Genomic DNA, 27,750 nt, shown 5'->3' on the forward strand with positions numbered 1-27,750 from the left:
AAAATGGTTTCCAACCACTGAGCTGAAAAATGGATCAAAAGAAATCAGGATAATAAAACAAAAACCTAAATATTTATCTTGTTTAAATGATTCTTTCCTCCAGGAAAACAACAACAACAACAACAACAAAAAAGATAAAAAATAGCAAGTATCCTTTCAAAGAAATACAGTAAAAATGAAAGTAGAGAATTTCCTGTTATTCACAAAATTAGTAGGACTGTGATTGACTTTTTTTCTGTTTCCCAAGCAGCCCACTTGCAGGCAGGATGGAAAACTAAAGTTGAAAGAAGACATTTCACAGACATTTTGCAGACACTCTGAAAATGCCATGAATCCTTCTTGACAATGTTGCATTGCATACTTGAACAACTATTGACAGTTTGATTCAGATCTTTGCTCTGAATCCAGCTGAGTACATTCCATTTACATGCCAAAAATGTATTGGGTATCAATATCAATAAGGTATACCTTGTCCTTCTTTAATGTATACATGTAAATTAACTGTTTTGATATTTTAAACCAGGATCAGAAAGTAGGTTGATTTCTTTGCTCAGTGTTTAAGATATTCATGTGTAAAGTAGCATCCTGCCTTTTTCTGAGATGGCATATCATAGAGAAGCTGAAGTTTTTCCTACATAGTGGAAGATAAATGAATAAAACTTCTCTTAAACTAAGGAAAGAGTATTCATCTCCAATATTATAGCTAAGTGACATACTGCTTTAATACAACAGTACTAGAACACATTGAGGAATAGGTGATAACTTACCCTTTGCTCCTCTTGAACAAAAAAAAGAAAAAAATAGTCCAAATGTGGATTGTATTTTTCTTTTTTTTAATTCATGTATGGTTTAACTCTATGGCTGGCAAGTAAATTACTGACAAATAAAGTGATCTCTGTCCTGCTATAAAGGCAAAACCCCAGCATGTTGCTACTCAGAAAGCCGCTCTGTAAAATCTCCATTATGAGGCTCTGTATTTATTGCCTCAGGAACTACAGAGAAAGTTTTCTTAGGTATTTTCCTAAGTGTCAGTCCTGGAAGCCATGAGAGCTGCTCTGATTTTTTCTGATTTATACAATAAAAAAAGTATTAAAGAGCCTGTCAAGCCAAGTCTACTGGGAGCACCTTCCTGTCTTCGATTTCTGCCTCTACTTTAAAGCAGGAAAGTATAAAACTGAGGACAGAATATGTTACTGCAGCTGAAAATTTACACAGATCCTCAGATTGTAAAATAAAACATGACTCATTTTTCCATAGATATTCACTCTTCAATGTTTCACTGAAGACAAAAAGCTCATTTTCGTCACTAATATGTTCAGCTCTAAATTATTATGAACACGTATATTAGGTTTAAAAAGAAACATGAGGACTCATACATCCCTGAAAAAAAATCTATCTGTAAGCCTAGTGACTAGAAGAAGTAGAATATCATCACAAATATTTTTATTACTGTTTTATAGGTCATAAATACATCACATATTTCTGATACATAAATACATCAGACATTTGTGTCATTGGTGTATACTATGATTTCATATTGAACTTTTTCCCTAAAACTCAAGGGTCCTTTAAGGCTCATCAGGAGGTCAAAAGTATAATCTTAATCACCAGTAGCGCTTAACAGAACTTAGAGGCTGAACAAGAACCCAGACACACACAACCTATGATGAGCATCTTATGTAGAGAATAATGTGAAGGCATCAAGGTGCCTGACATGGTCTGGAACAATGAAATAGATTTGAGGAATGTGGTGTCCTTCCTTTCACATCTCACAAAGAACTCAAGCTCAGAACCCGAATATGAGAAGCAGCTAAGAAAACCAGAGAGGAAATTGGTCAAGGGGAATATTGAAGTGACTCAAGGGATGGGATGAGAATCAAAATTATCAGTAAGGGAGAGATACTATATCTAACTAGATCCAGAAGGATTAGGAGATTGAACAAGATAGCGGGACTGGAGAGGAAGAGCAAGCTGTTGAAACTGAGGTGGAAAAGTACTCCCAACAGGTGTATTTGGGCAAAATTTGCTTTTACAACTATATCTTACATATATTATATATCATATATGAATGATTAGTCAGAAACAGTCAGGCTTGAGGTTTAGTCTGACTGAAAAGATCTGGCTAATCTGAAATTGATTATCACCATTTCTCCTTCGAGGTGATGTCTTGATACTTTCAGATCAACTGAACAGTGATTTCCTCCTGCCTGTCTGGGAAGAATGTTGATTCACAAAAATGGTGCAGCCTAAGAAGTCTCATGTCGTCCTACTCATTTTTTCATATATTTTAGGTCAATTGAATAGAATGTATCATTAACCCACAATACATCTAAACATGCATTGAAGTTGGAAAGCAGATTGAGTTCTTTGAAGGGAATGTAAATGTTTGAATAAAAGCACCTGCTAAAGCACTCTAAGAAAGCTGTGGCTTGCTTTTCTTTCTTTTTCCTCTCCATTGTCCAGTTTCTCAAAGTTATTACATTTGTTATCTACATTATCAACAGTTGTTAAAATAAACACATAGGAATGGAATTTATCATGCTCTCAATTCCCTACAAGAATTAAACAATGCATAATACTTTGCTTTTTTCCAGGGGCTTTGTCATTCTGAGATCAACATTAAACCATCTGAATTCATAGATATGCAAGCTAAAATGAATTTGTATGATAAACACATCATCTATCAAAGTTTAAAATTTGTGTTAGGAGCCCTTACATGTACATGACCAACAATTCTTTTGTGTGTGTTGGAAGTCAAAAGTGTAAATTTCACCTGGTTTTTTTTAAGGGATCTTGTGCTTTGTCAAGGTCAACAGTGGAGAATACTAGACACAAAAGATATTGGTATTTATGATGTATTTTAATACAAATATGAACTCGGTAATCATAAACAATCTTATAACTCTTTTCTCATTTATTCTAGTTTTGTTAAAACCTGTTTCCATGGAATTTAGTAAAACAAATTAGTTATATTGACATAAAGTCATAGAAACATGGCAAACCATCTCACTCTTTCCTGAGATCCGATACACCTAGACATCCACACTGGTCTAATTTCTTAGCAACAAAAAACTTAGTTAATTTCTTTGGAATTTTTTATCATTCTTGACATAGTTTCTCCGTAAAAACAAGAAATGTATCCGATATGAACTTTTAAAGCAGAAAAGTACACTGGAATTGCACAATTTCTTGAAAGTTAAGATTCTCAGTCCACCCTATCATTACTTTTTAGTGCTAAAGTGTAGTTTCCCCTTATCATATTTTCTGTTCACTTCTTTCATCTTATCAGGATCAAGCCAACCTTCAGCCATACAGAAATTTTAGTTAGTTAAAGTGGTTTACTTCAGCATATGCCTCTTTCAGTATTTAACCTTTTCGAAGCAAATGTATTACCTTGAATCTTAATGAACTATCCTATTATTTTTTGAATATCCTATTATTATTTGAATGTCCTATTTTTTTTCTTCTCCAGAAAGGAGTCACTTAGAACTGCAAGATGCAATTTTACTGAAACTTGCATAAATTAACCATGGTTGCATTTTGGATTATTATCCACTGCAGAAAAGCTTATATGAACTTTATAAAGGAAACCTTCCTTGTCTTTTTGTGCAGTTCTGGGGTTTATATAAGACCTTAAATTTCTGGACTTAGTGAAACTTTGTAATATAATCTTAGGTATTGATTGTTTATGCTTATGGACTTTCCAAATTGCTAAGTGAAACACATTAACCTGGGCTAGAGCTAGTAATGAGAATAATTTAGATTAAATGCACCTTATTTCAGACCTCAGGTGAGGGAAGAATATACAGTCAGCTCCTATTGCACAGATGATGAGTGGTAATTCATGAAGATGCAATTACTTTAGACTGTGTGGCTAGACCTGAGGGAATTCTTTCAAGCAGTACCTGGCAGTAGCCCTCTGCCTACCTCTTTAAGGTCATAATTAGTTTCAAAGAAACTGAAATGTTGGTGAACAATGTTGAGCATATAGAAAATTTATACAGTAAAAACAATTCCAGAGTGGAAATGGAATAGGACTATTTTTTTCCAAAGAGAATATATTTAGAGATTCACAGAGTAGAACTCATTTTTTCCCTGCTTCCAGACAGTTCTCTGTGAACTCAGATAGACACTTGTAAGATTGACAGATATTTCCAGTGATTTTAAAGGTTCTCATTTGTGGTAAAACTTGAGGGGTTTAGGGTGGCTGATTGTTTAAGAACTCTATTGTACCCTTACAAACTTACTTGATCTAATATGCTTTTTCTTAGCAGGATAGCTCCCAATTGTTAAAAGGGCAAAAGAATATCATATTAAGTTATTTTCTCTACGGGTTTTTTTTTCCATAAACATATGCAGTTGTCCAATGAAAAAGGGGCAAAAATTGAGGAAAACTCTGTTTGGATTTGATGTGAGTAAACAATCAGAACCCTTTATTCTTGAACAAGGAATTAATTTGTTCCTTTGGGCTTTTTTCACCCTTGAACTCATTCCTCTCTTGGTCCTGAACCTTGGTGCTCCTGTAACATTCCCCCAAGTTCTAAGGCTCAATTCATCTTCCATTTAGACACTTGTGTACAACATATTTGGGGTTTTTTTCTTTCCTTTTTTAAGAAGGGCACTGCAACAAGTGGCTTCTAAACTTCATTCAGTCAGATCCCATTCTGCTCTTACATTCTTTGTGCTTTGGCCAGCATACTTCACACCAGACAGAAACTGTAGAGCCAGATAAAATCAGCAGGTCCTTCTGGGAATGTGGGATGAGTAAGAAGATACTGGTATGTCTGTCAGATTTATGGCTGGGTTTCACGTCAGGGAAATTATTGTATCTCAGCCAGGGTAGTGCATCTGGACTTCTAACACATTGAGGTTGCATAAATATTCCACATGAAGCCAATTCCCAGTGTTTTCCAGGGAGCAAATCCTGCCACCTCATTGCATGGAATGTCAGTAATAATGATTGTTACAGTAAAGTTTCATCTCAAGACTGAAACACATCAGTGCTCAGAATACAACACGTAGTGAAAAATTTAATAAAATCAAAGTTGCATTATTGTATTGAGAAAGTTTTGACGTATCATAAATATATTCCTTGTAATCAAAAATGAGGTCTAACCTATATTCCCTTAATAATAAGGAGTGGTTTGCTCTGGAGAAAGCACTGGCCGAAACTTTTCTGGATGTTTTTCTTGAGTAAACATCCATTGATAAAGCCTTCTCTCACCAAGATATTTTCATATGATAAAAATACTTTTGACAAAATAAATAAGATTAATAATGATGTAATTTATTTTCCCAGTTATTTCAAAACTAGTGATGTTTATTTTGCATGTTAGTGTATAGCTATATGCTGTAAATTCACAATCAGAACAAAATCTTTTTGATTATAAAAAATATTCTGACTGAATGTAAAATACACTGGTTTTCAGTGTAGGTGTTTCAGAGATAGATTGATATATATTTTTGTGTAGAGATTTTTTTCCTACAGAACTCAAAAATTTAATTTGTTTGTGACTACTCTGTAAAATTATATTAGGAATGCAGACAGAGACACATCAAATATATGATTTCCTGACTGTAGGAGTTTAGAGTCTAAGTTATAGGCTTGTGATGCACCCATTTACTCCTGAACTTATTACTATAGGCTACTTTTCTAGTCCGTGGAGCACAGTGGGCAGTTTGTGGAAATAATCTTCCGAATACTAAGATGGCTTCACTGAAACACCCTAAAATTATTTATTTTAGAGAAAGATTGTAGGGAAACTATGGTCAAAAAAAGACATTTACAATTTTTTTGAAGTGCAAACGTCTAAACATGAACTTCTGTAGTCTACAGGGAAATGATTTTACACTGTGTTTCTAATGTACCAGTCTTGGTGTGAAATCTATTAGAGATGTTATGTTTTAAAAGTGAATTAAATCTGAATTTTAAAGGTAAAATAATGTTGCAATTTTATTTCAAATGCATTTGCTTTTGAAAATTTGCTTGAAATACTGCATGGTCTAAATGTATGCACGTATGAGAAAGGAAATATATATATATATATATATAAAGATGAAAATGTGAAAGCATGAAGGAAATATTCAACCTATATTTATGTGTACGTGAAGGAATTATATCTCTATAAATATGAACTAATCTATATATATAGTGTACATATCTCCTTCATAACCATTGACCTTTGGCAAATCTGTTTATATTGGCCATTTGGTTTAGCCTGTGTGAACTATGCAACAACTGTTTTAAATATAACTAAATTTAATAGGATACTTATTGTAGAATAATTATGTTCCAAATGTTCATTGAAAACATGTATGATTTATAGAGCTCTGATGATTCTTTTGGAAAACTGTATCTGTTAAGTTTCAATGAATACTTGTTTAAAATCAGACATTGGATTTTCATATACATTACTGCCAAGCTCCATATTAAACATATTCAGGCAGTGACTGATTCACCTCTTTTATTTTTTACAGACGGAGGGTACTGCTTATTTTCCTGTGACCAGGATGTGTTAAAATGAAATAGCAATTCAAGCAGGACAATAATTCCTACATTAAATGTTGATAATTGACAGCAATGAAATGATTTTTTTTTTCCCACAACTATAATAGAAATTGTAGATAATACATTCAGTATCTCTCATCAGTTCTACCACAGGTTCTATAAATAGACAGAAAATAAACTATGACACACCTTTCCTGGTTTCTGTTCAATGCTGCACTACACTAAGGTACTCTCTGGGCAGATATAAAAAATCAAGACAGTTTAAATCTACAAACATCCAAAACTGGATATAAAGGTACATCTGATATTCATAAGAATTTAAATTCAACTGACTATGTGAAGAGAAAAAATGCAGGCTTGTTGTTCTTTACCACTCTAATAGCTTCCTGAATAAAACAGATGTGTCCTTAAAGTGAAACTTCTGTTGTCACTTACCAGAAGAAAATACCAGATCAATTCCGTTTTCTTTGGTTTCCTGTAAAATTTCTGACAACTGCTGTTCTCACATAATGGAAAACACTTTCCTAGCATTGATGGTCTTTTCCAATCTTTCTATACATTTTATTTCTCTAAATGAATGAAGAGATAGAAAAATGATATATGAAAAAAACCCAACCACACATTAACATTGCACATTGTTGAATAGGATATTTGGCTTATTGCATTTGAAATACTGTATTAAGTAGATTCTTTAGAGAGAGAGAATGTTGTTCTGACTGCTTGTGACCTGATTAGTGAAACATGCTTCAGTACAATTTATAAATAGTAATACATGGAATTGACTTTAATTCAATAATCAGGTTGGCAAAGAAATTGTTACTGATACAGTATTCTTTATTATTCTTTAATTTTGCCTTTGAAATTTCTTCATCAGGTAATTCTTTGATTATATTTTTCCCCCTAGCCTGATATTCTTTCAAAATAAATACAAGCCTAATGTAAAAGATAAACTGATTTCAACTTATAATTGCTTATAAGCAATCATTTATTAATAAGGTATTTCAGATGTAATTCAAAACAAAGTTTAAGGGAAAGAAATAATAAAATCATCTGGTAAGATTATCAAATAAGGTTTAAAGCCCTAATAAACTAGGAAGGCAGTAATGTAAGTAAACTGGGCAAAGTCATTGAAAGTTTTGCAGTTTCTCTAAAGCAAACATGCACAAAACATCTGGAGTTATCACCACAAAGAGGATGGGCAGAATGGAGAGGAGCACTCCAGGCATAACTCCATGAATCATCTCAAGGAGGATATTAGTAGTGAGGAAGGAATGCTGCACATGAGAGATCAGGAAGCACAGCGAAACAATTCATTACAGAGGAATAAAAGCCAATGACAAGTGTTTCTGTAATGGTAAATGGGAGCCAGATAACAAACAGAATAATTCAAAGTCAAGATTGGTAAATTTCAAAATACTTTTGATAAGATCTAGTAATAACCTTTTGGTGTCTGTGTCCAATAAGAATGCTGCTCTATGATATGGGAGTTAAAGTGAGCTGATTGATAGAAGATGGAAAAGTGATATTAAATCATTAAAAAACTCACAAAGCTTAAAAGACTGCTGTGAGTGGCCCCAACAAAGAAGATGAGCACCCACACAGCCACTTAATCTCTTCACCTCCTGTAGTGGATTGACCCTGGCTGGATGCCAGGCACCCACCGAAACCTCTCTAACACTCCCTTCCACAAGTGGACAGGGGAGAGAAAATATAACTAAGAGTCCATGAGTTGAGATAAGGACTGGGAGAGATCACTCTCCAAATACAGTCATGGGCAAAACAAGCTCATGTTGGAGATATTAGTTGAATTTATTACTAACAAAACCAGAGCAGGATAATGAGAAGCAAAACAAATCTTAAAAACACCCTCCTCCCACCCCTCCCTCCTTTCCAAGCTCTACCCCTTCCCCACCAGCAGCACTGGGAGACAGGGAATGGGGGTTCCAGTCAGTTCATCATGAGTTGTTGTTGCTGTTGCTCAGGGAGAGGAGTCCTTTGCCTGTTCCAGCGTGGGGTCCTTCCTACTGGAGACAGTATGTCCCAATACCAAAATTGTGCCTTTTATACACTGTATATATGGAGAGCGTATATAGATACACACCAATGAGCCAACAACAACAAAAAAAAGCTCCATTGTTTTCTATTGCTTCATTTTTTGTTTCCAATAAACTGTTGACACACACTGGAAAGAAAAATTCCAACAGCTCTTCCCCAATATCTTCAGCAATGTCTTGTTTGAAAAAGAAATTTAACTGTTACTTTGCTTCAGATACTTTTATAGTTTTGGCCTACAGAAGTTTTCTTACACCTAAAATGTCCAGGGGTGAATAGGTCAATCCTTCACACTCAATGGGCGCATTCAACATCTAAAGAGAAGAAATCTATTAAAAATTCTTGAAGAAATTGGAGTATTCGTGGAGGGGAGTTGTTAGACAAGAGGGAATTCTGTTACATGTTCTCAAGTTCTGCAAACATTAGGGGACAATCTAATGGCTCCTCTTTTACGAGGAGGTTGCTGAGGTAACCTGCTCAAGATAGATTTGATGTTTAGTTTTGGTAGATGTCAAGCCATGAGGCCTGTAAAAAGAATTAATGATGTTTCAGCCATTTCAGTATCAACACAGTTGGTGTATCTATTACCTTAGCTTCTTTGATGGAAGCTTGAGGGCTTCTGTTATGAACTTCCTCATATTTCAAACACCGGGTGAGCACACATCAACTGTGGATTTTCCCCATCTGTGTATTTTCATTTGCAAAAGAAAGAGAACTCTGTTTTCTGGTTCACCTACTGAAGAAACAAGATTTAACAAATGGAAAATGCTGCTAAATGGAAACTTGGAGGAATTAGGGGTTTTTTTGAGAAATGTATAGATTTAATTATAATCTCTCTCAGACGCTCTGATTAGAACTATGAAATTATCAGGTCTCCCTTTTTTGTGTCATATGATAACATTTCTAACATGATCTAACAAGTGCTTTGAAGTGTGTAGGTCTCTGCACAGCACCTGGTTTTAAGAAAAGGCTTTCCTAAAGAATTCAAAACTAGTCAAAATTATTGCATTTTTACTTCAAGATAACCTATGCTAGAAGAAACGCTTGTCTCCTAATATGAATTTAGAAAGATAGTTGTACAAATCAATTATTATATTTAACTATTTATTTCATGAGGGAACTCAAGAAAAAAGCACTTGCTTGCTTGAGAGAAAATCCCTTGAGTCATTCAGATGCCTCCTGCTGAAATTTATTCACCTACATTTAAAGAGAGAATTTGGCATGATAACATGAAAACTGTGAACTGTATGGAAAATTAAAATCTTTTAGAAAGCCCTAGATGTCATCAGATATCAAGTCAAGTAAGCAGGGAGAATCTGAGGTCTTCAATAGGACCTACCAGTAGGACTTGTGTAATGCATACAAAGTAGCTGTGAAGTGTAGTTTGGAAGCCCACATAATAATCCATGCTTTAAAAAAGCTGATTTTTGCTCTGTTAAAATATATTATTTTTTCTTGTTACTAAGAAGAAAAAATGAGTTTAAAATTTATATTGTTATTAAAATCCTCAAGTTTATTAAGCATGCTTGAAATTATCTTTCTAAATCCAATCTCCCTTTAAATGGTATTTTAGGAAGCTTAGTAAATGGAAGAGATATTTAATTTATTTTTGTTTCATTTTGTTTGAATTTCAAGGAAACACTGCATGAAATTAATTTACTCAATGGAAACAAAACTGTAAATTCACAGGATGCAATATAGCAGGTCAATAACATGGGGAAGTTGTTCTGCTCTTGCCATCAATCATCTGGTCAACCTCCATATGACCAAAACACAACTTTTTATTTACCTGCTTTCTCATTTCCTACTATATAGTGTCTTTAACTACAGCTTTTCTGTTCATTGTGATAAAAAAAGGTATGTAAACTCTTTTAACAGATTAGGTATATGATATTGTCATGTCCTGTTCAGTGTCCTTGAAAACCAAAATCTTCCCTGGCTAATATCTTTATGCTGCTACCGTTTAAATCTTTCTGCTTTTTCATTTTCCCCTCATGTGTCCAACATATACAGCAAGGAGCAATCAATCTTAGGATCTTAGGTACTTAACTGGATGACCTAAGGCTTTTTCATTCTCTAATCATTGTCTCTGGTCCAGTAAATCTGTTAAAATCATCATTTACTGTATTAAATAATTAGGCTAAAGTTTTTGAAATAGAAAATTAACTTGTGACATCATGTTCTATAGTCCTCTTGTTCACTTCATGAATGAAGATAAAAATTGAGTTTTAAATGAAGAGTAATAACAGTCATCGATCTTCCTTTTAGAGTTACTTCATGTTGAGTCTATGAAATTTTGTATTTTGAAATGTTTTTGAGGGATTAAACACAAACCAGAGGAAATTAATATTTCAATACAGCAACAGTACAATTCTTTGTATGCTTTTCAGCAACTAGTTCTTTTGACTTCATAAAATAATACCAAAAAAAAATAGTGAAGGCAAAGAAATGAAGCCACAGACTGCTACTATTGTGGAGTGAATTCTGTCACTTTTGGTTATACAAAGTGACATTTTTCTTAGCTAACTAAATTAAAATTGAACATTTTTTCTATACAGCTATTCCTCCACATGAGTAAAGACTGATGACTTTTCACTGCTCACATCAGTCACTGGTTCCAATCCTTGAGACTTGGGTGGGATCACACAATGGAGGGAGAGCTTCCCTCTGTGAATAACATTCATAATCTGGCCCAGTTCCACTTTGACTAAGAAAATGCAGCCACTGTGTATTAATGAGGCCTAAGATGCCATAGGATCAGTGTTCAGGAAGTGTATGCAGGAAGCATGTAAACAGCTTATCCCAAATCATTCTCAGTGAATTGCTTGAAAGGACCTCAATGACTCAAGTCCTTCACTCATTCTGTTCAGCTGCCTATGGCTGACCTTGGGTAACTTCCCTCCTCCTCTGATTATGCTATTACTGCTGTTCACTTGCTGATGTTGCTACAGGTCTCTCTTCTACCATTTTTACTTGGCATAAAGCTGTGCTTTGAGTGTGGAACAAAAAGACATTGTCACTTTCATTTTCGGGCTTTGTTGGTTTGAGAGGAATCTCCCAGCTCTAGCACAGAAATGGACCTTCTTTTTGGCCACTGCCAGATGCATCTGTGAGCACCAGGTGAGTGAATTACGAATGGGGAGAGTCAGAAAGCCAATCTGATACCATAGCAATGGTAGGAGTATGTTAATGAAAATAAAATAAAACTTATTGATCCTAATTTAGTCATCACATACACATGCAAAAAGTATATTTTATTCTCATTTAAATCTTCAAAGTAAAGCTTAAATAATATTTGAATAATCCTTCCTTCCAGTAGTTCTCTGAATACAAAAAACTTTCTGCTGCATGAGACAAAGTACTGTAAACTGAATAATGCCTCTCAGTATCCTGCATCTAAGCCTAGCCAAACAAACTACATTCCTGTTATATATGTTATTGATGGAAAATAGAAGTTGCTTTTCTCTCAGTCTCTTGCAAGAGATGCAGTTTTTTAAAGTGTTCTTAGTTGTTCTTTTATTTGTAGAAGTTTCTCAGCCATTACAAATAATAAATAAAAAAGCAAATAGGCTGATAAGTGATCTACACTTACAGGTTGTACATTTTGAAGACTATTATTTGGGCAAAAACAGCTGTCAGAGCTGAAAATGCTACATTCTGCAATTATATTTCTATATATGCTATAAGAAAGCTGTTTTGTCAAGAACTGATAAAAAAATTCAGTTGTGCAATCTTTCAAAGAAAGTCTTTTCAAAAAAACCCTGCTGAAACAAAATTTCATGTGTTTCAATTTGGCCTCTATGTCTTGTCTTGAATTCAGGAGCAGTAGGCTGAGTTAATTCAGGTATGGACAAGTAAACTGAGTCCCAAGTGGCATGCCTGATTTACAGTGATAAAGGGATTTTGTGGAACTACAAAATAATTTCCAGAACTAGTGCTGGTGGTGCTTATATTGTTTCCTTACCTGGTCAGACTTGGAGTGCCAATTTCATGGTCAGTACTTTTGTGGTCATTTGTGGTCATTGCTAAAAATTTAATTCAAATTTTTCCTTTTTTATTTTCTCTAATTGTTTCATTCCTCATAGAATATTATGATATTTGGATTGGTTCAGATTATTTCTTCACCTAACCCACTCATTTTTTTGCAGAAATATTCAGGATAATTAGAATAAAAATGGACCTATGGAGAATTGGTTGTACAACTTGTTCAGTGCCATAAAAACAGATAGTAGTATATCCTTCATCTTCATAATTTGTTTGCATTTGCAAGGGAAAAGGTTAAATATTTTTCCCCTGTGAATAGATGAGTAGTCTGCAACCATTTAATAACCCTTCTGGCTAACTGGCTCAGATAACTGAAGTCCATTAAAGCTGTTGCCAAGAGTTCCGTGCACAGTCAAGTTTTGTTGATCAGAGCAAATGAATCATTAATAATCTAAGGAATCCAGCAAAAAACCAAAAGTACAACCAGCTGGTAACTGATTCCTGGCTGATCTACAGTGTCTGCTGGGTCTGTGGGCTTGTTTTGCTGGTATAGTTCACTTGCAGTGTAAGACATTGCAAGAAAGAAGAGTATCACCAGTACCTTGGTATCTCTGACCTGCATAGTATGATTAAGGGCTGCATTATGTACAGCAAGCTATACTGGATACTTACACTACTTTATATAAATCAAACAATGTGGTTAACCTTTCAAAAGCCCAGCTTTATATAACAGCACAGGTAGTATATGCTGCTTACTACTTTAATATATAAAAGTACAATGTCTGCAATCTGGAACATATATCCTCAAAGATCTGAAGTTTCCTGACTTTTAGGGTGTATCACATTATATTTCCTCCATGCGAAGTCCAGCTGCTGCTAAATCAACCCTTTATAGCTTGTCCTGGAGACTTGGCCAGAGAATCTATTTCTGCTTGGAGCTGAAATAAACAAGGTTTCCTTTCTCTGAACAGAATGATCTTTTCTAAGCGTTTTTCTGCCAGATTCTGAGTCTTGGTCCCAGTTCAGTGTGATGGAGATCAAGGAAGGAAGCTTTCTTCTCAGTCAATAGAGATTCCTGCTGTTTTGTCAACTCACCAAAGAAAGGTAGAGTTGTTACAAAATCAAAGTCTATAACAATCATGTCTGTGACAAATACTGAATTTCCTGCTACTTGCTGTGTACTCTGGTCTACGGCAGCAGGATAGAGGTTTGTCCTTAAGAGATGCCACTGAACTACTATAATAGAGGCTTGTCCCTTCTATTTTAACTTTTCTGGTTATTTATATCTTGTTCCAAAGGTTATTCAGGATGAGGATATTACATATAACTTTCTCCAAAACTACCAAAATATTAATGCTGTCTTCACTTTTCATCATCAGCATTTTGTAAGTGTTACCTATTTTTTAGATTAAACTTGCCATTGTCCTTCTCTCTCTTATTTGCCTGCTATCAAATCCACCAAGAAACAGTCTTTAGTTAAGGTCCCTGCCTGAGCTATGGAAGGAACTGAAGAACAAAAGGGATGTCTAGCCTATTTACAGTGTGATTTTGTCACTAATGACCAGCCAAAGTTCTATTATTGTTACTACAAATTTATTATACAGTAAAATAGAGTGGAAAGTGAAAAATGCCCTGGCTTTACTGTAATAGATCTGTGATTCCCCAGATAATACCATTTCATCTTCATGCTCATTATCGCCTAAGCTACTCCATTCTGTTCCAGTCTCTGGAACTAGATTTTATTTTCACTCAAGGTGAAGTCTTAAAAGAAAGTAAGATAATGTGCACAACCATGATCCAGGAACAATAGCCACTGTTTAAAAAAAAAAATTAGGCTCAGTAAAACACATTTTCTTGAATCTGAATATTTCATTTGAAAAATAATCCTGGATCTGGAATTAAAAAGAATCCTGGATAATAAAAAAGGCTATGGCTATTTAAGGAATATATTTTTCCCATTTACTCGACTCTTGAGTCCAAATAATGTCAGTGATATAGAAACCACTAACAATCAGCATTTTATGATCCCAGTCTGCCCCATTTTCCTTTTACAGTGTGGTACATGTTCTGATAGTTTAAAGTCAAAGTAAACTCTTGTTACTTATGAAAATGAGCAAAGGAAAACCTCAGTTAAATGTCAAGAGGCATTTTAGCAGTTAGGAGGCCATGCTCTTCCCTGCCTTATGGGGTACTTTTTAGCACAGCAGGCCTATAAAGAATCCAGTATGTAAAGGAAAAGAGAATAACGATTCCTGGGGATATTCCTTGGCTAGGGATGTGTAATTGGGCAAATGCTGTCCACTTAACACACTATCATTTGTGGTTGAAAGATATCAAGCAACTGGATGAGCTTTGGAGATTATGGTTTCTATTCCCTGTTCTATATGCACATTTCTGCCTCAGTGCCACACAGCAGATGCTGCTGGATGATACCAAGTCTGAAACGTACCCCATTCTTCTTTAAAAGTTAAGGAAAATACATGTATTAGACGTTGCACTTAACAAAAAATCCCAGCACTCAGAACTTGTTAGTGCCATGTCCAGCTTCAGTTCAGAGCTCTTGGTGAAGATGGTAGGACCGACCCTAAAGGGGAACAGTAAATGCCATAAAATGAGATCTGAAATAGTTTATTTTCTGAGCTGAGAATGCCCAAGCGTAAGGAGCTGGAAAATCCACATTGTTTGAGCTTGACATACCTGATTGAGGGCTTCAGGAGTCTGTCCTTATCCACTCAGGATTATCATCTGTCAGTCCTCTCCAAATGAAGCGAGACTCTCCCTTTAGTAGCATGGCTTACAAGAAATGTGCCATTTTCCCAATGCTATGTGCTAATTATGGCACTGACACCATCTAGAAGATAATACCATCCACAAGCAAAAGGAGTTCAGACACAAAGCACTGGTTCACCTTCAAATTAAACCACACTGAGTTGAGCACCTGCAATAATTCTAGTTCCACAACAGCAAAAAAAAATGTGTGGAATGACAAAAAAGTAATCTAAGATGTCATTTTTATATTCTGCTGGAGTCATCAACATAGAATTCTTTTTCTAAAAGACATTGTGTAGTTTATCAGAAAATCCACCAACTGTCTATGCTTATTTCAAGGATTTTGTTCAACCGGAGCGTGTGAACAGTCAGAGGTATATTTCCATATGAGACCTTTTCAGTAACTTTTTATAAAGTTCAGGTCTTTCTCCAAAGTGCCCATAATGTATTGGTTAAATCATGAAAATCTTATATTATATTTACAATGTATTTTAGCCAAACTTTGTATTTTGTTGTGGTTCTTTTTCTAAAGCAATTTCATTACAAAAGAAGCTTCTCAATTGAGAAGGGATCAGAAATTGTTTTGTAAGAGTTTCCATTACTTTCTTTTATTTTGGCAATGAGGGCATTTCAAAGTATATCTCAACAGCCAAAAACTGCAGCTGAGTGTTTGTTAGAACAAATTCTTCTCATGCAAGAGGACAGCAAGTGCATATGATATCGATCAAATTCCTGTTTCTTTCAAGGCCCAGATAAACAAACAAACAAAGAGAACAGTCTTTGATTGTTCACATAGTTATGAAATATTCCATAATAGAATATTTTAAAATTATCTAGATTTAAAATCAATGGCTTTAATGGTCTGATAATGAGTATAGATGTTGTAAATAATGCATGACAGTATATGGCAGGTGTAAGAAATGGACTGCAATGGAGAGACAATTAAATTCTGTACAAGCAAGGAACACAGTTATTGGTAGAAACCCTTCCATGGGTCAATATTATGTTCTTGATCTATCTGGCATCAGACATGGATTAAAAAGCATGAGTATTGTGCATGACCAGCCCCATCAGGAAAAAATCTCCTGTTGGAAGAGATGTTTCTGTCCCCACCCTAGGGTCATCAGAGCACATCACAGCATTGAGTTGTGTTGAATCATTTTGATACAACATCACCACATAACTGTAAAGGGCCCTAGCAGGTTCAAAGCTCTGTTAACATCATTAGAGTGGCATGCCACTAAATATGTCTTACCAATACAGTCTTAGAACAGAGTTCAGTGTTTAGAGAGCTTGACATATAACAAGAGAAAGTGAGAAAGAAATGCCATGTTGCCTAGGATGCCAAGAGAAGGAAGAAGAATGTAAAGTGAGAGCAGAAAGTAAGGTACAAAGTTAAGTTTATAGTACGGCTGCCTGCCTGCTGCATGCTGTTATATTTATTCTTAAGTACTTTGACAGTACATAAACATTTATATGTACTTTGACTTACTTCAGCAAGGAAAACTGTGAACTAAAGTGTCACAACTGCAGACCCAGCATTGTGCTTCCTGCCATGACACACAATACTGTGGGGAGGGAATTTTTAAGGTCATTGAAATACCAGAAACAACCCTAAGCCATGAAAAAGGGGAACCTCATGTTCTTGCACTGATAATAACAATCCAAAATATTTGTTAACTTCCTTTTCTTATTTATAAGGAACACCTGTGATTTAGCAATGTAATAATAGGTCCTAAAGAAGCCAAATATCTTATATAACTATTCAGTATGCTGTCACTGCTTGGATGTGACTCTAAGAAAGGGTTTGATTGAGAAGCAATCAAACAATAACTCCTGCAAATTTTCCCTCAGAGCCAATATGGATTCCAATGTAAATTATCCTGACCACAGATAGTCCTGATTTACCAGTGTAATCACAGTGCTTATTTTTTCACCCTATCCTAGAGATGGAAAGAACTATTTCTTTCCAAGGGAGCTCAGTGGAATTTAACTTCAGGGCAGGAAATCAGCTGAAAGAACTATAATGAAGCAGAGTTATCTGTCCCTAATTTTAAACATTCCCTTTATTTTTACAAAGTACTAAATGCATGGAAATGGTTAACTTGGAGGCCCATGCATGACTGTTCTATACCTTTTTACTAGGACTCCTCTATGTCACTGATTTCATACACTCACCAATAGACTACTGCAGCTTTACACAGGAGTCAAAAGGAGTAGAAGAGAAAATTCTGAGACTCAAAGACTTGTCTCAAAATTTGAATATTGGGAAGACATCATACTGAGATATTTTTCCCTTTCATAGAGATTCAAGGGAATAAAATAAGAGGGGTTTGGACTGCACATTTAAGGAACAGAAATAGACACAGTAATTTATTTCCCTGGTAGGATGTGATCTCAGCTAGGGTGGCTATCTTTGCAAATTTTCGTTTCTTTTGGGCGTAGCATCTGTTTTTTCCAGCAGAGGTTCTTTGCCTACCCCATTTCCTTTCCCACTGATCTGTCCATCACACAATTTGACCAATCGAGTTCCACTCCAAATACTCAGTTTGGTGATATTTTGGCAAAAAATGGCTCTGGATTTGGTTTCTAAAAAGCCCCATTTTTTAACTTGATTTTTCAGGGAGATTAGGTTAGAAAAATACCCATTGAAAGGGTATTTATATTCCCTGAACTGGAATGAATGCAGCTCAGATTTGTCCTGATAGCTCTAATCAGAATGTAGTCCAAATTCCATTGCTATCTCTAGCAATTTGGCAGAAAAAAGACTAAATCAGAGACAAAACCTGGGATGCCATCAAACACATAAAAGATTTTCTTTTTCTGAATGTGTTAATTTAGCCACAGATACCTAATCAGTGCAGCATAACTGGCTAAATGCAATATTTGCATAACAGAAATGACACCAGTCACATTTTTTGTGGTGCATTTATGCAAGAAAATGGATAGCCCCTGTATGAGCAATTCCAAGATATTATTCCTGAAAGTGTCATCCATTGAACATCTTTTCTTTGGGCAAAACTACTATTTTTTTTTCTGCTACCCAAGCAAAATGCATTGCGTAAAATTAATCTGAATAAAAAAATCTAGATGTTGCAAATCTGCAGTTGTATAATGTCTTGAGACGAGTGTGTTAGTCTATCAGACCTAATAATTTGTTAAGGCACATTTTGTCTCACGCTTACCTGCAGGAGACAGCCATACCCTTCTTTTGAGAAGCATTTCACAATTGAATTATAAATCCTTATCACAGTGTTTGTTTCTTCCAAACATGAATAAAAATCTCCACAAATTTTCTTGCTCTTTAAAGCCAAAACTTCCTTGAAAGACTTTGCAACACTAACAGACAAAATGTAAATTGTAGTTCAGCACCTTCAATAACTTCTCCTTTCTCCTTTCTTGACCTTTCAAGTGGCATATCAAGCCTTGGTGGTAACTGCCTGGATATTGTTGGCAGCTTTGCAAAGTATAAGGGAAAGTTTTGTGCTACAATGGTGACTGAAGTAGTGCACTGATTTCCAGTAAGTCTCCTAAAGAGCATGAGGTATTATTAACTTTTTGGTCACTATTACTGGCTTGGAACTGATTCTAACAAATAACCCATATTCAATTAATAAATATCTGAAATATCCAGTCCTCAGTTTCAATAACTTCTCCACATATAATCTAAAATATTGAGAACATATTTATAATTTAATACAGTTATTGTGATTCTGTGCCAACTATTATCTCATGCATATAACTTGAATGTAAAGTTATAGAATAACCCAAGCCAAGAGAAAGGTAGATTTCTTTACCCACAAAATCTCTGCAAATTATAACTTTGTGTCATGCTGTAAATAGACCTATTTTTGGTTTTACACTTAATATAAAATAAGAGTAATAATATTTCTTTTAAAGCAGTACATAAAATGCAGGAAACACTGCCATCATGTGAGTACACACATACAAACAAAACATTTACCATAAGATTGATCAATAACATTTACTGCCTCCAATGTTAAAAAAAAACTCTATAAAGCAGCTCAGGGTGCTTTGTTAACATGCACAGTGCACTTGCATTTTGGGTGTGTATTCAAGTAAAATGGGATTTATTTTTCGCTTATGAGAGAAACCTAGACCCATCTCAGGTCCATGGCAATTTTTATTTTGACTTGACTTTACTGGAGCCAAGATTTTATCCAATACCTTTAAAAGGAAACTGAAGAATGTAGCCTGGCTTTCAGCACTATGGGTTGTCATACAAGGATGATGGCAGCAGCAGTACAGTACCATTTTCTTGAGGACTATTCTAAACAATCCCAACAATCTAGACATGCACAAAATGTCACAGCTGTTGCATCTGTCCTTACCCAAATATTTTTTTCCCAATGCAGAATGCACGCTGCATTGTGCAAATTGCCCTCCAGTTAGCAGTTGGAAAAGGCCCTGCAACTAATTTATAACACATTTTATTAAGTAAAGATCTCACTAACACTTATTTTAGTTTCTGTGTCAAAATAGGACTTGGTCTAGCTTCAGCAAAACTGCAGATTAGAAAGCTGGAGAAAAGAGCATTCACTTGCTGGAATGTTTTCTTTGTACAGGCAATGTTGTAGAGATTGTAAAAGCCAAATTGATTTGCTCCAGTGTTTAATGCATTTCATTACTTGAAACTTTTTTGTACTTGCCTTTAATTTTAAATAAGGTCCTGCAATGCAGAAATCAACAGCTTCCCTGAAAACACATCCTTAAAGGTTAGAACAAAAGGGTCAAAAGTCATACTCATGTTTCAGAAGACAGTTTAACCTTGAATTGGTGAGGTTTTTTCCTAATTATACAACCAGTGACTGAAATGCTGCTTTTACTATGTATCATGATTTTTCATTTGTCAGCTGGAAGTCACTTTCATGTTCCATACAATTCTGTCACTGGTCCCAAATTTCCAGATTGTCCAAGTATTAGTTCTGAAAAGAAATTACTTTCCTTATTTGAATATGAATAGCAGCTATGCAGTATTTTCAGTTATTTAGATCACTAACTTTTTCTTAGTGAAGAGCTTTTTCTTCACCTCTTACAAAGTCACTTTTCACAACATTTACAATTCAACACAGGAGGCTGGGTGGCCTGATAAAAGGGATTTGTTGCCACTGAATACTGGAGAAAGGATAATAACCAGTAGTATGGGAAATTGGAATGTATGATTCAATTCTCTATCTTTTTATTTTTTCCATTTTTTTCAAGGATTATTGTCATGATAAACCTCCTGATTATTGTGTTTTCTTATGAAAAATAAGTGACAGTAGGCATCTCAAACCTTCCTGTCACAGTTTGAATTTGGAGATCCATTTTAGTTTCTAGAGTATTGACTTGCCAAGAATAATCTCTACTTGTCCAAATCTGTTTGGTACAAGAAAGTTTTCTTTTCCCTTGTATATAGCTTGTCTATAACATCTTACTTATTTTGTTTCAGTGTTGAGGCTACAAAAAACAATTTCTTGAATTTTTTTTGGAAAAACTATGCTGTTGTACTCTAGGAGAACATGTGATTCAGCTCAAATTCATGCTGAAGGCTGTAATCATTGTAGCATTTTTATTTCTCTTTCTTTTACTTTCTTTAAAGAAAATATCTTAATTTTCAATGAAAAATGTCATTTGAAGATCTCAGCATGCTCTGGAAGCATATCATCTCATTAAGCTTTACAGCAGAAACTGCCATTTCAAATATTTCTTTAGGACTGAAGTCAAAGAGGAGAGAGACAATATGTTCCTGGGTGCCTGTGTTGTGAAGAAGGTTTGAAAGACATTGTTACAGTAGTGCAGTTGGCCATCCACTGTACGAGGTGTACCACTTCCACAAAGAAAATTCTTCTGAATCTCATTTTGAAGGAGCTCAATTAGGCTCTGAGAGAGACTTGTGAGACTGGGTCTGGGACGTGAGGAAATCTGCAGATCCTGCAAAGAGAAGAAATAGAGATTAGGAACAAAATATGGGGACCAGGGAGGAAAATACATTGCCACGGGGAGAACAGACTTATAACATGACCTGCCAAAGACTTAATGCAACACACAGTTTCTCCAAAATCTTTCTTAATTTGCAGAAAGTTGAGGTTCAGGTCATTGATCACACTGCCTTGTGGTTTCTTGTTTGAACTTCAACAGCTGCACCAGCTAGTCAGAAGTTTCCCACAGACTACTTTATGTGGAAGCCCAAAGCTCTCTAAGGTGTCTCAAAGAGCAGAGGGTATCAGTGTATGGGCACCTGAGAAAGGCCTTCCAGGTCAGGTTCAGGTCCAGACTCAGACACATGAAGATGTCCTTATTACATGTCAGCTGGATGGGCTATGTCTGCCCAACATGGAGGCCAGAGCACTGCTCTGTTTGCAACTGCTCCAGCACCTCACTGGCTGGGGTCTCCACACCTGACTGACTGTATTGAAAAAGGTTTGACTCTCTTGCTTGGGCCTGGGCAGGCAGTGACATTTTTTCATTCTCACCACACACACCAGCTGTACAGGAAGGGCCCACAGGAACCCTACAGCAGCCCTGGCCTCTGCAGCACCAACAGGAGACCAGGCACCACAAGCCAGGCTTGGAGCATCTCTGCTGGCAGTAACCATCTGTGTGCTGGCAACGGAGTCATCCCCATGGACATCCCCACTGTCTCTAATAGGAGCAGAGATGTCTAATTTGCATGCAAATATCTATACATTGGCATTTAAATTTAGGCATTTTTCTTTGCGTGGTGAATCTTGATGTTTCCTCTTCATTATTTGTCTGCACTGCAATTAAAGCCACCATGGAGACTCTTGTTAGCCGGAGTTAGCGTAGCCTCCCACCTCTTTGTATTCTCCTAAACAACTATGTCCTGCTTGCATTGTGCTACCCAGGACCTGCAACAGCAGCATCATTTCCGTTCCTCTTTAGAAGTAAACAATAAGAGTTCCACTCTTGCTGAAAACTGGATCTGACAACAGGCTCTAGCCATGTATATTAGTGCCTGTTGGATGTAGGAAGATAGTGCATCACATCAGAGTGGTCATAGCATCACAACAGGAAAAGCTCAGTGCTGCTCCTGTATGGTTGTTCTTTTGCATTGAGTACAGTGCTACACTCCTTTAAAAGCAATCAGTACCTTAAGATGAGCATCAGTGGGCAAATGTAGGCACAGAAATTTTGAAGACCTTTACCTCCCACTTGATTCGTACTGCTCTGGACTCCCTTAAGTTAGGTTTGGATATGTAAGCTACAAAACAATCTTCAAAAATCCTCAGATCTTCAGAAGCTGTACAATGTCATTGCTGTTTGTTCTTTTATATAATATTCATGAACATTTTTCATAAAGAGCTTTTTTTACCTTTTGATATAAGGAAAACTGACTTGTGTTTTTTTATAATGGAAGCATAATATTTGTGTGAAGGGGTAACTTGCTATGAAGAACTGACACTGATTATTTTTATTTAAATAGATTAGGTTAAAAGATTTTTAAGTGTTTCTGTTTTGGTCAAGGGACAACTGAAGCAGCCACTGACTCCTTTTTTTTTTTTTTTTTCTTTCCCTAGCTGTCTCTTCTATTCATTACTGTTTGTTCAAAAAAAGGCCCGTCAAGCAGAATAAGCAATACCATGTGGCTTGGCTTGTCCTTTGCTGATGTCAAGCCAAATACTGAACTGTGGCAGTCCAAATAAATAGCTAGAAAACAACAATTTGGCTCTGAAGAACAAAACTCTTTGATATATCATTAATTATTTCAGGGTTGAATTTACACTAATAAAGTGAAAATGCAGGAGTCTAGGTTCAAACAATGGAACAGGGCACTGCATTCTGGTGAACATGCCCTGTGGCACAGTTTTGCCTTGTACCAACTATTATTCCCACAGATAGTGCTGAGAACAAGACTTCCCCCAAAAGACAGCACATATGAGAGTGCTCTGTCTAGCAGATGAAAAAAATGTAGCACTATGGACATGCACTATGTAAATTTGGTGCCTGAGGGCCAAATGACCCCCTAGACTCTTTAATTTTCAAATACAGATGAAGTTTAAAGGGAAATCAAAGAGGATAGCTGAGGCTGAAAGTAATAAAACTTTTACAAATAAACCTTCACATAATCAGCATTTGGGTTTTCGTGTCAGCTGCAAGTTTAAAAGAATTGTTTGAGGGAAACTCATGGTCAGAATAAAAGCTGCATTTATCAGACAAAACTTTTTTGTTTGTAATTTAGCCAATAATAAGTGTGGTTCTTAGCTTCATTAGGAATTAGGCTTGTTTATCTGAGGATAAAAAATTGTAAGTGTTCCAAAGAACTTCATGAGGGAGAATTATACTGCAGAAATGTTGAACATTATATACTTCCATCATTGTGACAAAAGAATGTTGTGCACAGTGGTAAATTTTACATTCAAAAAGTGATTCTATTGTTTAAAATTTATTTTCCCTATAAAATTGAATATAAATTCATAACTTTTAATTAAAGCAAGTTCTAGATAATTTGAGCACGATTTATTGTGCCATCTTCATACATGTGAAATGCTTCAAGGACTAAAGGAAATAAAAACTGTGTTTAAAACCCAAAACTCTTCAGTGTATTTAAAATATTCATGGGTGGCAGATGCACTTTGGGCTGTAATGATCCTAACAGCTGGTTCCAACAGCTTCTTCCACAATAGAGAAAAATTTTTTCAGTCAGATGAGATTTCTTTCTCTTTCAGCTAAAGACAAAGTTCTTCCAGATTGCTGCCTAAGCTTTAGGTAAGTTGAGTTGATGCCAGTGGAATTTAAAAACAATCAAAAAAGGCACACATTTTTATTCATGACTACTTGTTGAATGTTTATCATGATAGCTGTGGTTAATCTTAATTGAAAGACAACCTTTTCTAACAGGAAAGTCAGTGTTACGCATTTTTTTTAAGTAATCACATATTGAACCAGTACGATTTATACCCTTTTCCTAAAAACATGGTAGAAGGTGAAAAGAGTAAAATTATCAGATGCCATAGTATCCTTTTTAAAAGGCACTCTTAATAAGATAAGTAAATAAATCAAGGAACAAACTGCCTTGGGATATTGTGAAGTTTAAAAGTAGGGCAATTTCAGGAGGTATTAGACAGACTCATGGAGGAGCAAGGGCTCTGGGGACTCTAAAACATGGGACAGATTTCCTACAAGGGAGTGACCAAAGCAACAGCTGTCAGAGGCTCTGTGGCCACAGCAAATGTCAGCCTATGCTTTCACTGTTCTTTTATGCTTTCCACAAACACTGATAGTGGCACCATTAAACATAAGATACTGGAAGAGATGGGCCTTTCCTTGAACAGAATAAAGTTGATTTATGCCAGTGAAGATACTCATCATTTGCTCTTTGCCTGACATCTGTTATATGTTAAAATGCATGTACCTATTCATTTTGAGTGGTGAAAAAATATATACAAAATGTGGTACAGCAGACACATAAGCACCTTCATATTCAGTATGCCTCTGATTTTATAAATATAATCATTTTATAAGTGAAAATTTAAAATTAAATATTAAATTTAGGCAAAAAACCCCTTGTTTAGGAAAAAAATAACTCGTTAGAAGAAAAATAACTAAATAGGTCAACTATTGTCTAAGATAGGGATAATGTTGAAATATACGTCTACCTGACCACCAGTGGAAACTCTATAACATAAGACAAAAAAGAGATTGACAGAAAAGTTGCAAAAAAATAAAATTGAATTCCATTAATAATTTACTTTTTTAATTTATCAAAAGGAGGAAGCCAGCAATAGATTCTATGCAGCCAGTCACAGAAGGAAAACAACCTGGGATCACGGTGGAGGGAACTAGTTAAACCAGAATTTTTCATTGTGAGAGATTGCTCAGAACATCTGCCTAAAATTTAACTGACCACAGAATATGGGGTATATAAACAAAATCAAGAAGAAAATTCCAGAAACAGAGCTTAGCAATTACTCAAGATTTCTATGGGCACTCTAAAAAAATGAGATGGTTGAAATGCTAATAGTAATGAGCAATCACCTGTAAAACTTGCTGTGATATATGATGACAGGAAGTGGCAAAAACTTCCAGAAAGCCTCCAGGCAGTTCTGAAGGATACAGTCCTCCAAGTCTGATACTTGGTCTTAGAAAATTACTAGAAACTGTAATAAAGAAAATAATCTACGTATACCTTTATATATAGTCTGTTTAGAAAGTGTCAGTAGTGCTTTTACAAAAAGATTTATTGTCCTTAAAACCTAATAGAATACTTTACGAGAGCCAAAAAAACTAAGGGAAGAAAGGTGTGTTGTTGACAGAGTTTTGCTTGGATTTCCAAAGGCTCTTCGCAAAGCCTCTCAGCATTTGCATCTAAGGAAATAAGGAGCAAAGCATAAAAAGAATGCCTTTGCATAATAAATCATTTGGTTAAAGGATAGTAAACTTAAGGCTGAAATACATGGCCAGATCTTGTAAGAGAGGGACATTGGTGCAGTTCTGCAGGGAGCTGTACTGAGATCTGCAGGTTTATCTTACAAATAACTGAACCAGGGGGCATCAGTAAGAAAAGAAAATTTGCAAAGGCTGCTAAATTAATCACATGAACAGAGATGTGCAGTGGCTGTAAAGCCATGCAAGAAGGCTTTATCAGACTGAGCTGTAAAGTAATAAAATGGGAGAGGGAATTCAAAATGGATAAACATAAAACAATGCCCTCAAGGAAACAGAAATGCAACATCACATATAAGAGGATGGGCTCCGAGCTGATCATTGCAACAACAGTTGTAAGAAGTTGGGGTTGTGATAGAGTCATAAAAACAGAAGTTCAAAGCTCAGTCAAAAAAAAAAAAAAAGTCAAAAGAAGTGATTAAGAATTACTGAGAAGGAAATAGAGAACAAAGCAGAAAACACTGTGTACGTTTATCTTGAAAACTATATCTGATTTCTGTGTCTTCAAAGTTATATTAATAAAACTGGAAAAGGTGCAGAGAAGGACAACAAGGGTGTTCAGGAGAGTGAAATGGTTTCCTATAAGTATTCTAAGACCCTTTTTGTCTCAAAAACTGATGGCTTGGAAGGTGCAGCAGAAGTCTACGCAATCATAAGCGTCAGGAAAAAGGAAATTAGGGACAGATGGTTCATTTTCTTTCAGGATAACAAGGTAATAAAGGTGAAGTATGGAGAGATCAGGTGTAAAACAAAAAAGGTGATACTTTATGAAGAGAAGAGTGGATGTTTAGAACTCCTCTCTAAAAGATGGTGTGCATGCCAAAAATTTACAGAATTACTTGGAAAGTTCATGAAAAAAAAAATCACAGAGAATATCTAAACTTCATGTATATTAGAAAACTCACTGAGCTGAAAATAGCTATGGGCTGGAAGTATGGAGAAGTTTCAATGTAATGTTTCCTTGTTCTTGCTGTTATCTTGGTTGGTTTCAGTTTGCATCCACTGCTAGAGGCCAAACACAGGGTCAGGTGAACAGTATTTCTAGGCTGATACCATAATTCTCATGCTTCCTTGTTCACACATATTTGAAAAAAGGAATAGTATGGACCTAATTCATGAAGACAATGAGATACTCACATCAGCAATGGGTATTCATATGGCAGCACTGAAATCAGTTTTTTTGGTAGGATTTCCAGTCCTTTACCTCCCCCAGAATGGTCTGCGTGTGAATGAACAGAAATTTGTGACTTGTGCAATTTCCTGACATATTTCTTTTAATCATGTCTCCATGGAAGCAAATTCCCCAACTGTCGCTGCTGATATGACAAATTTCACAGTAAGTCAGTTTAAAGTCAGTTTTGCATGCACTAATCAATGTAAAACAAAAGGTATCTTTCTTATTTCTTGTATAAAGAAATTCATATGCTTGTTAGTTTAACTGTATTCTAATCCCATTAACCAACATTATCATTTTTGCTGTCTCATAAACAAAGAATTTGGTAGCAAAGAACATAAAAAGACAATTAATTGATTCAAACCTCATAATGTTTCAATGTCTAGACTGGTTTTCTTTTTTTTTTTTTTTGTGTTTCATTATAGACAGTCCAGGCCCATAAAATACAGGACAGCAAACAATGGATCAGACACCAAAACTCAACTAGTACTGTGAGAAATTCATAAGAAAGGGAAGGCACATAACGACTTGAAAACTCTCCACTGTTTAATAGTAGTATAATTTAAATGTCTTGTGTTTCCATCATTCTGTTTTACAGGGTCATTTGGTTTTTGTCCCTAATAGTGGGGAGAGGTAGTAAAAAAAAAAAGATTCAAAGGCAGGGAAATACATTTCTTATTTTTTCCATTATATATTTTAATAAAAGCACGACAAACATTAATTCTATTCCAGACATTGTTCCTCACTCATTCAGAATGCTACCACACTTGCTTTTTAAAATGAGATATTTATGTGCATGTATGCATATAGGTTTCTGTTTAAAAAAACTATATATAGGGCCACTTTCACTATTTTT

The sequence above is a fragment of the Corvus cornix genome, chromosome 1A (assembly GCF_000738735.6).
Source record: "Corvus cornix cornix isolate S_Up_H32 chromosome 1A, ASM73873v5, whole genome shotgun sequence".
Lineage (NCBI taxonomy): Eukaryota > Metazoa > Chordata > Aves > Passeriformes > Corvidae > Corvus > Corvus cornix.